General features: G+C 62.2%; 1 pseudogene; it reads right to left on the reverse strand.

Moving 5' to 3' along the window:
• Positions 1–3,425: 3,425 nt before the first annotated feature.
• LOC150010151 (dnaJ homolog subfamily B member 6 pseudogene) lies at positions 3,426–4,127 on the reverse strand (annotated as a pseudogene).
• Positions 4,128–9,034: the final 4,907 nt, after the last annotated feature.

Below are 9,034 nucleotides of genomic sequence, written 5' to 3' on the forward strand. Positions count from 1 at the left end.
GAGAAATTCCAAGAAACATACAATCTTCCAAAACTTCATCAACAAGAATGAGAAAATCTGACTAGATCAAATACAACTAATGAAATTGAAGTAGTAATAAAAAACTCCAAACAAAAAGTTTTCCTTACCAAAAGTCTTCAAAGGTGAATTTCACCAACCAAGCATTCAAAGAACTAATAGTTATCCTTCTCAAGTTATTCAAAAAAAAAAAACCAAAAAACAATCCAGGAGGAGAGACAATTCTCAAGCTCATTTTATGAGGCCATCATTGTGCTAATTATAAAATCAGATAGGGACACTACAAAGAAAGAGAATTATAAGTTAATATCCCTGATGAACATAGAGGTTAAAATCTTCAACAAAATATTAGCAAACCGAATCCAGCAATACATTAGAGAGATTATACACCGTGACCAAGTGGGATTTATTCTGGGCTCTGGTGAGCCAGGCTGGGGAGCCCAGAGTGAGGTTGAAGCCCCTCAATCCTTAGCCAACTTTACAGCTGAGATAACTCTGAAATTCTGTACTACCTCATGTGGCTGCAAGGCCAACACATTTTGTGCCTCTGTCCTTCCTACCACTCTGGATGTGGCTTCTTCTGTAATCCTTGGTTATAAGACTTCTGTACTGCTAGTCTTCATTTGGTTATTCAGATTGTTTGTTCCATAATGTCATTGTATTCACATTTAGTCCTGGGAGGAGGTGAATGTTCCTTCCACCAATGCCGCTGCCATCTTGCATCCCCCAGGATCTGTGTGTCTTCTGTGGTGAGCTGTCTGTCCAGATCTTATGCCCATTTTTTAATGGGGTTGTTTGCTTTCCTACTGTTGAAGATTAAAAGTTTCCTTTTCCATATTTGGATACCAGTTCCTTATCAGATCTGTGTCTTGAAAACACTTTATCTGAGTCTGTGTCTTATGTTAAAATCAGTCTGAATACTGACATCCACAAATATGTCCTCCCCTCCCCTCTTTCCTGCTCCCCCTACCATCAGGGGTTTCTTTCTCTTCCACTAGGGGGGCCCTGACGCGTTCCCACCTAAATGACCTATATTCTCTGCTCTGGGTAAGGGGTCCTGTTTCTGGGCAGGCAATTGCTATTTCACTGACTGTAACTCACCTGATAGACTCTGACCAAGTGGACTCACCTGACCTGATACTGAAGGACATGAGGACTCCCTCCCTTTCCCACGCTGAGCAGAGCCCCACCCACCAGATCTGGATGTGCTGGATATGAGGGCTGAGGACTGACACAGGGCTGGGGCAGAGGTCCCTGCTGGAGAACCTCCGTGCTTCAAGTTCTGCGGCCTGCCAAAGCCTGGAGCCTGATGCTCTGACGTTCTGTCGCCTTCTGTGAGGCCCCTTGAAAGGTCCCTTCTCACACAGGGTAATGGGTCCTGCTGTGGTAACTGGGATCTTCACATGGATAGAGCACATTCACAATGGTCCTTATGAAAGGCAGAGCCTCCCTACATCTGCTTTCCTGACAGAGAGGAAGGGGGTCTGTGCTTGGAGGGAGAGGGAGCAGGCCCGAATGTGCAGGATGGAACTCTCTTGTGTCCTGGATGGCTGGGCCAGGCTGCTGGGCTCAACTGAGTTATGGAGTAGGGTGGGCTAATGTGGGCTAGGGGTACAAGGGTAGGAGGTGTTACATGAAGCAGGGCATGGGCAGGATGGATGGGACCTTCCTGCTGGGTGTGTCACTCCCAGATACTTTCATCTCTTTCACTCCCAGCCCCTCCTCCTCCTCTCTCCCTGAGGTATTGGCCCCAGGTCTTGACAACCCTGCTTTCCCTAACAAGGCTCAAGTGCCCAAGGTGACCTGAGATGTAGAAAACTGTGCCCCAAAACATAAAATTGTGTTTATATTAGACCAAGAATCTCCACTTCTAGGGACGTTTCCTAAATAAAGATATATGAACACACATGTTTCCCTCTGCATGATGATGGGAGTAAAAACTTGGAAATGGCTCATGTTCCCCAGTAGGGGCTTTGGGAATTTTTATTGGGGGGGGGGACAGAAAATACCGAGGAGGAAGAGGATGTCAAAAATTTAGACCTCATCTCCCAAAAAAGATAAGAGATTTGCTAGTCCCACCCCGAAGTGACCATCATGTGTGGTTTAGTGGGTGTCTTTCAGATTCTGCCTCTTTTATTCTGTTTGTTGGTCTCTGTCACAAGAAGAATAATTTTCACATATGTATGTCTGCCTGTGGAAATTACATGTATGTGGTCTAACAGGTGGGACCCGGGATGCACACAGTTGTTCCACACATATTACACAGAGGACACCTGCGGTCTCCATGTATCAGTACGTAGAGACTCCTGCACCCACTTTAGCAGCTGTCCAGCGTCCTTCCTCCATGTGGACCAGGATTAGGGGATCCCATTCCTTCTCCATGGACACTAGTGTTTTCCCCAATTCCCAGCAATTACATCAGTGCTCCGATGGTTAATTTTGAAAACACATCTTTGGACAATTGTGCAAGAATTTCTGTGAGGTAAACTAGGGTGACCACTGCCAGGAAAAGGTGAGCAGCTGCAGGCCTTAGACGGGACTGGCACATTGTCGTCCCAGAGGAAGGGCCTTTCCCCCTTCACTCCAGGGGATCTGCTGGGCCTCTAATTCCTCACTTTGTCCCCAGGACTAGACTGCCTGTCTGATGATGACAGTGCTCTGTCCTCAGTGTTTGCAGTGTGTGTTCCCCCACTGGGGAGGTCGGGCATCTCTGATATGCAGAGACGTGGGCACCACCTGCCAATGGAAGTGTCTGTTTGCTATAGGTTCCTTTACATAACACAGACTTCCAAGAGTTTGCTGCACCGCAGAAAGGCTAAACATTATCTGCCTAGGCTTTGAGGGATGCTTCCCAGCTTGTGGTTTGTCTTCCCCAATGTCTGCATCTTCCTCATTACTGTTTTGTGTGCAGGAGGAGACAGCCGCTGCCTGACTGGCTTCTGACCCTGCAGTCACACTTTGGACAGTGGTCTATACCCTGAGATTGTACCAAAGGGCTTCTTTTTTACATCTGATCTCTAATCCACCTGGGATTTTCCTTTGAAAAAACAAAAATGTGTAAGCAAAAGGAAAAAAAAAAAGGCAACCCATGTAACATCTCTGATAATGGATCAGAGACACTGAGCACATCAGGGGTTGCCAGGGGCAGGAGGGGTGAGTAAGAACTTCTGGTGCGGGGTTTCCTTTCAGGGAGATGGAACATCCTGCAGCTACGCAGTGGTGATGTCTGCACAGGGGTGATACAATTTACATTATAAACAATACCTTTTAGGAAGTATTTAAATTTAATAATGGGAGTAGAAGAGCCAGTTAAATGAAATGGCCCTGGACCATTACCCAGGAACCAGGGAAAGTTTGAAAAAGGATTCTTCTAGAATGTAACATTTCTGTTACATGTGTTCGCCGAGTTACTTGTTATCCAAGCGTAGCTGATGCTCCTTCCCATTTATCGTCAAGGACTTGAGCTGGCCGTCTTCCTAAACCTCCACCCTTTCCTGGCTGTTCTCCACAATTCTCTTTGTAGTGATTTTTCTGCCGTTAACAATCTTGATGGAAGTTGACACGGACTTGAAGTTGCCCATCCCACTACCACCACACGTGGTGGAAGCGAATGAAGTGAGGCCCCCGTGACCGAGTGGCCCCCCCAAAAAAATTCAGCTATCAAAAGAAGAAAACCCTCCTCCGAATGATGGAAATCCACTGAAGGCGGAGAAGAACGAGCCTGCGCCGCGGCTCCTCCCACGCGAGTCCCGCCGAGGCCCAAAGAACTCGTCGAAGGGGCCTTCAAAGAAGTCGAACAGAAATGGATCCCGTCCACCAAAGAATACCCAGAACATGAAGGCAAACTCGCTGAACGAGTCGTCGAAGTGAGTGCCACCTCCACCTCCCTTCAATCCCTCTTTGCCGTATTTGTCATAGATGTCCCGCTTTTTAGCATCTGACAGCACCTGGTAGGCCTCGGCCACCTGCTTGAACTTCCTCTCCGCCTCCTCTTTGTTGTCGGGGTTCTTATCCGGGTGCCACTTCAGGGCCAGTTTCCGGTACGCCTTCTTAATGTCCTCAGTGGAGGCATGTCTCTGCACACCTAGCATTTCATAGTAACCCACCACGGTGACAGGCTGCGGGGACGCGTCCGAAGTCGCGGAGCCGGCGGTGGGAAGGCCCGGCAGACGGCGCGGCCGACAGGGCCGCGGATGGCGTATCAGATGGCGCAGCCTGCTCGGCTCCTGCGTGGCGGGGCCAGTGGCGGGAAGGTCCGGCGGACCCACCACGGTGACAGGCTGCGGGGACTCGTCTGAAGTCGCGGAGCCGGCGGTGGGAAGGCCCGGCGGACGGCACAGCGGACGGCACGGTCTCCTTGGCTCCTGGGCGGCGGGGCCAGCGGCGGGAAGGTCCGGTGGATGGCACGGTCTCCTCGGCTCCTGCGCGGCGGGGCCGGTGGCGGGAAGGTCCGGCGGATCTACCACGGTGACAGGCTGAGGGGACGCGTCCGAAGCCGCGGAGCCGGCGGTGGGAGGGCCCGGAGGACGGCACAGCAGATGGCGCGGTCTCCTCGGCTCCTGCGCGGCGGCGGGAAGGTCCAGCGGACTGAGCCGTCTCCTTGGCTCCTGCGCGGCGGGGGCGGCGGCGGGAATGTCAGGCGGAGGGAGCGGTTTCCTCGGCTCCTGCGCGGCGGGGCCGGTGGTGGGAAGGTCCGGCAGACCCACTACGGTGACAGGCTGCGGGGACGTGTCCGAAGTCGCGGAGCCGGCGGTGGGAAGGCCCGGCAGACGGCGCGGCCGACAGGGCCGCGGATGGCGTATCAGATGGCGCAGTCTGCTCGGCTCCTGCGTGGGGGGGCCAGTGGCGGGAAGGTCCGGCGGACCCACCACGGTGACAGGCTGCGGGGACTCGTCTGAAGTCGCGGCGCTGGCGGCGGGAAGGTCCGGCGGACGGCGCGGTCTCCTCGGCTCCTGCGCGGCGGGACCGGTGGCGGGAAGGTCCGGTGGACCCACCACGGTGACAGGCTGCGGGGATGCCTCCAAAGTCGCGGAGCCGGCGGTGGGAAGGCCCGGCGGAAGGCACAGCGGACGGCGCAGCGGACGGCGCGGTCTCCTCGGCTCCTGCGCGGTGAGGCCGGCGGCGGGAATATCCGGCGGACGCACCACGGTGACAGGCTGCGGGGACTCGTCTGAAGTCGCGGAGCCGGCGGAGGGAAGGTCCGGCGGACAGCGCGGTCTCCTCGGCTCCTGCGCGGCGGGACCGGTGGCGGGAAGGTCCGGTGGACCCACCACGGTGACAGGCTGTGGGGATGCCTCCAAAGTCGCGGAACCGGCGGTGGGAAGGCCCGGCGGAAGGCACAGCGGACGGCGCAGCGGACGGCGCGGTCTCCTCGGCTCCTGTGCGGTGAGGCCGGCGGCGGGAATGTCCGGCGGACGCACCACGGTGACAGGCTGCGGGGACGTGTCCGAAGTCGCGGAGACGGCGGTGGGAAGGCCCGGCAGACGGCGCGGCCGACAGGGCCGCGGATGGCGTATCAGATGGCGCAGTCTGCTCGGCTCCTGCGTGGCGGGGCCAGTGGCGGGAAGGTCCGGCGGACCCACCACGGTGACAGGCTGTGGGGACTCGTCTGAAGTCGCGGCGCTGGCGGTGGAAAGTTCCGGCGGACGGCGCGGTCTCCTCGGCTCCGGCGCGGGGGGACCGGTGGCGGGAAGGTCCGGTGGACCCACCACGGTGACAGGCTGCGGGGATGCGTCCAAAGTCGCGGAACCGGCGGTGGGAAGGCCCGGCGGAAGGCACAGCGGACGGCGCAGCGGACGGCGCGGTTTCCTCGGCTCCTGCGCGGCGGGGCCGGTGGTAGGAAGGTCCGGCGGACCCACCACGGTGACAGGCTGCGGGGACTCGTCTGAAGTCGCGGAGCCGGCGGAGGGAAGGTCCGGCCGACGGCGCAGTCTCCTCGGCTCCTGCGCGGCGGGACCGGTAGCGGGAAGGTCCGGCAGACGCACCACGGTGACAGGCTGCGGGGACTCGTCTGAAGTTGCGGAGCCGGCGGTGGGAAGGCCCGGCGGACGGCACAGCGGACAGCACGGTCTCCTCGGCTCCTGCGCGGCGGGGGGCGGCGGCGGGAATGTCAGGCGGACGGAGCCGTCTCCTTGGCTCCTGCGTGGCGGGGGCGGCGGCGGGAATGTCAGGCGGACGGAGCGGTCTCCTCGGCTCCTGCGCGGCGGGGCTGGTGGTGGGAAGGTCCGGCGGACCCACTACGGTGACAGGCTGCGGGGACGTGTCCGAAGTCGCGGAGCCGGCGGTGGGAAGGCCCGGCAGATGGCGCCGCCGACAGGGCCACGGATGGCGTATCAGATGGTGCAGTCTGCTCGGCTCCTGCGTGGCGGGGCCAGTGGCGGGAAGGTCCGGCGGACGCACCACGGTGACAGGCTGCGGGGACTCGTCTGAAGTCGCGGAGCCGGCGGAGGGAAGGTCCGGCCGACGGCGCGGTTTCCTCGGCTCCTGCGCGGCGGGGCCGGTGGTAGGAAGGTCCGGCGGACCCACCACGGTGACAGGCTGCGGGGACTCGTCTGAAGTCGCGGAGCTGGCGGAGGGAAGGTCCGGCGGACGGCGCAGTCTCCTCGGCTCCTGCGCGGCGGGGCCGGTGGTAGGAAGGTCCGGCAGACGCACCACGGTGACAGGCTGCGGGGACTCGTCTGAAGTTGCGGAGCCGGCGGTGGGAAGGCCCGGCGGACGGCACAGCGGACAGCACGGTCTCCTCGGCACCTGCGCGGCGGGGCCGGTGGCGGGAAGGTCCGGCAGACGCACCACGGTGACAGGCTGCGGGGACTCGTCTGAAGTCGCGGAGCCGGCGGTGGGAAGGCCCGGCGGACGGCACAGCGTACGGCGCAGCGGACGGCGCGGTCTCCTTGGCTCCTGCGCGGTCCGGCCGGCGGCGGGAAGGTCCGGCGGACGCACCACAGTGACAGGCTGCGGGGACTCGTCTGAAGTCGCGGAGCCGGCGGAGGGAAGGTCCGGCCGACGGCGCGGTCTCCTCGGCTCCTGCGCGGCTGGGCCGGTGGTAGGAAGGTCCGGTGGACCCACCACGGTGACAGGCTGTGGGGACGCGTCCGAAGTCGCGGAGCCGGCGGTGGGAGGGCCCGGAGGACGGCACAGCGGACGGCACGGTCTCCTCGGCTCCTGGGCGGCGGGGCCAGCGGCGGGTAGGTCCGGTGGACGGCACGGTCTCCTCGGCTCCTGCGCGGCGGGGCCGGTGGCGGCAAGCTCCAGCGGACCCACCACGGTGACAGGCTGCGGGGACGCGTCCGAAGCCGCGGAGCCGGCGGTGGGAGGGCCCGGAGGACGGCACAGCAGATGGCGCGGTCTCCTCGGCTCCTGCGCGGCGGGGCCGGCGGCGGGAAGGTTCAGCGGACTGAGCTGTCTCCTTGGCTCCTGCGCGGCGGGGGCGGCGGCGGGAATGTCAGGCGGACGGAGCGGTCTCCTCGGCTCCTGCGCGGCGGGGCCGGTGGTGGGAAGGTCCGGCGGACCCACTACGGTGACAGGCTGCGGGGACGTGTCCGAAGTCGCGGAGCCGGCAGTGGGAAGGCCCGGCAGACGGCGCCGCCGACAGGGCCACGGATGGCGTATCAGATGGCGCAGTCTGCTCGGCTCCTGCGTGGCGGGGCCAGTGGCGGGAAGGTCCGGCGGACCCACCACGGTGACAGGCTGCGGGGACTCGTCTGAAGTCGCGGAGCTGGCGGCGGGAAGGTCCGGCGGACGGCGCGGTCTCCTCGGCTCCTGCGCAGCGGGACCGGTGGCGGGAAGGTCTGGTGGACCCACCACGGTGACAGGCTGCGGGGACGCGTCCGAAGTCGCGGAGCCGGCGGTGTGAAGGCCCGGCGGATGGCACAGCGGACGGCACGGTCTCTTCGGCACCTGCGCGGCGGGGCCGGTGGTGGGAAGGTCCGGCGGACCCACTACGGTGACAGGCTGCGGGGACGTGTCCGAAGTCGCAGAGCCGGCGGTGGGAAGGTCTAGCGGACCTACCACGGTGACAGGCTGCGGGGACTCGTCTGAAGTCGCGGAGCTGGAGGCGGGAAGGTCCGGCGGACGGCGCGGTCTCCTCGGCTCCTGCGCGGCGAGACCGGTGGCGGGAAGGTCCGGTGGACCCACCACGGTGACAGGCTGTGGGGACGCGTCTGAAGTCGCGGAGCCGGCTGTGGGAAGGTCCGGCGAACGGCGCAGTCTTTTCGGCTCCGGTGCGGCGTGGCCGGCGGCGGGAAGGTCCGGCGGACGGCGCCGTTTCCTCGGCACCTGCGCGGCGGGGCCGGCAGTGGGAAGGTCCGGCTGACCCACCACGGTGACAGGCTGCAGGGATGCGTCGGAAGTCGCGGAGCCGGCGGTGGTAAGGCCCGGCGGATGGCGCAGCGGATGGCGCAGCAGATGGCGCGGTCTGCTCGGCTCCTGCGCGTCGGGGCCGGCGGCGGGAAGGTCTGGCGGACCCACCACGGTGAGAGGCTTCGGGGACTCGTCTGAAGTCGCGGAGCCGGCGGCGGGAAGGTCCGGCGGACGGAGCGGTCTCCTCGGCTCCTGCGCGGCGGAGCCGGTGGCGGGAAGATCCGGCGGACCCACCACGGTGACAGGCTGCGGGGACGTGTCCGAAGTCGCAGAGCCAGCGGTGGGAAGGCCCGGCGGACGGCACAGCTGATGGCGCTGTCTCCTCAGCTCCTGCGCGGCGGGGCCGGCGGCGGGAAGGTCCGGCGGACGGCGCGGTCTCCTCGGCTCCTGCGCGGCGGGGCCGGTGGTGGGAAGGTCTGGCGGACCCACCACGGTGACAGGCTGCGGGGAGGCGTCCGAAGTCGCGGAGCCGGCGGTGGGAAGGTCCGGCGAACGGCGCGGTCTCTTCGGCTCCTGTGCGGCGTGGCCGGCGGCGGGAAGGTCCGGCGGACGGCGCTGTTTCCTCGGCTCCTGCGCGACGGGGCCGGCGGCGCGAAGGTCCGGCTGACCCACCACGGTGAGAGGCTTCGGGGACTCGTCTGAAGTCGCGGAGCCGGCG

Source organism: Furipterus horrens, unplaced genomic scaffold, assembly GCF_987537825.1.
Source record: "Furipterus horrens unplaced genomic scaffold, mFurHor1.1.pri manual_scaffold_5, whole genome shotgun sequence".
Taxonomy (NCBI): domain Eukaryota; kingdom Metazoa; phylum Chordata; class Mammalia; order Chiroptera; family Furipteridae; genus Furipterus; species Furipterus horrens.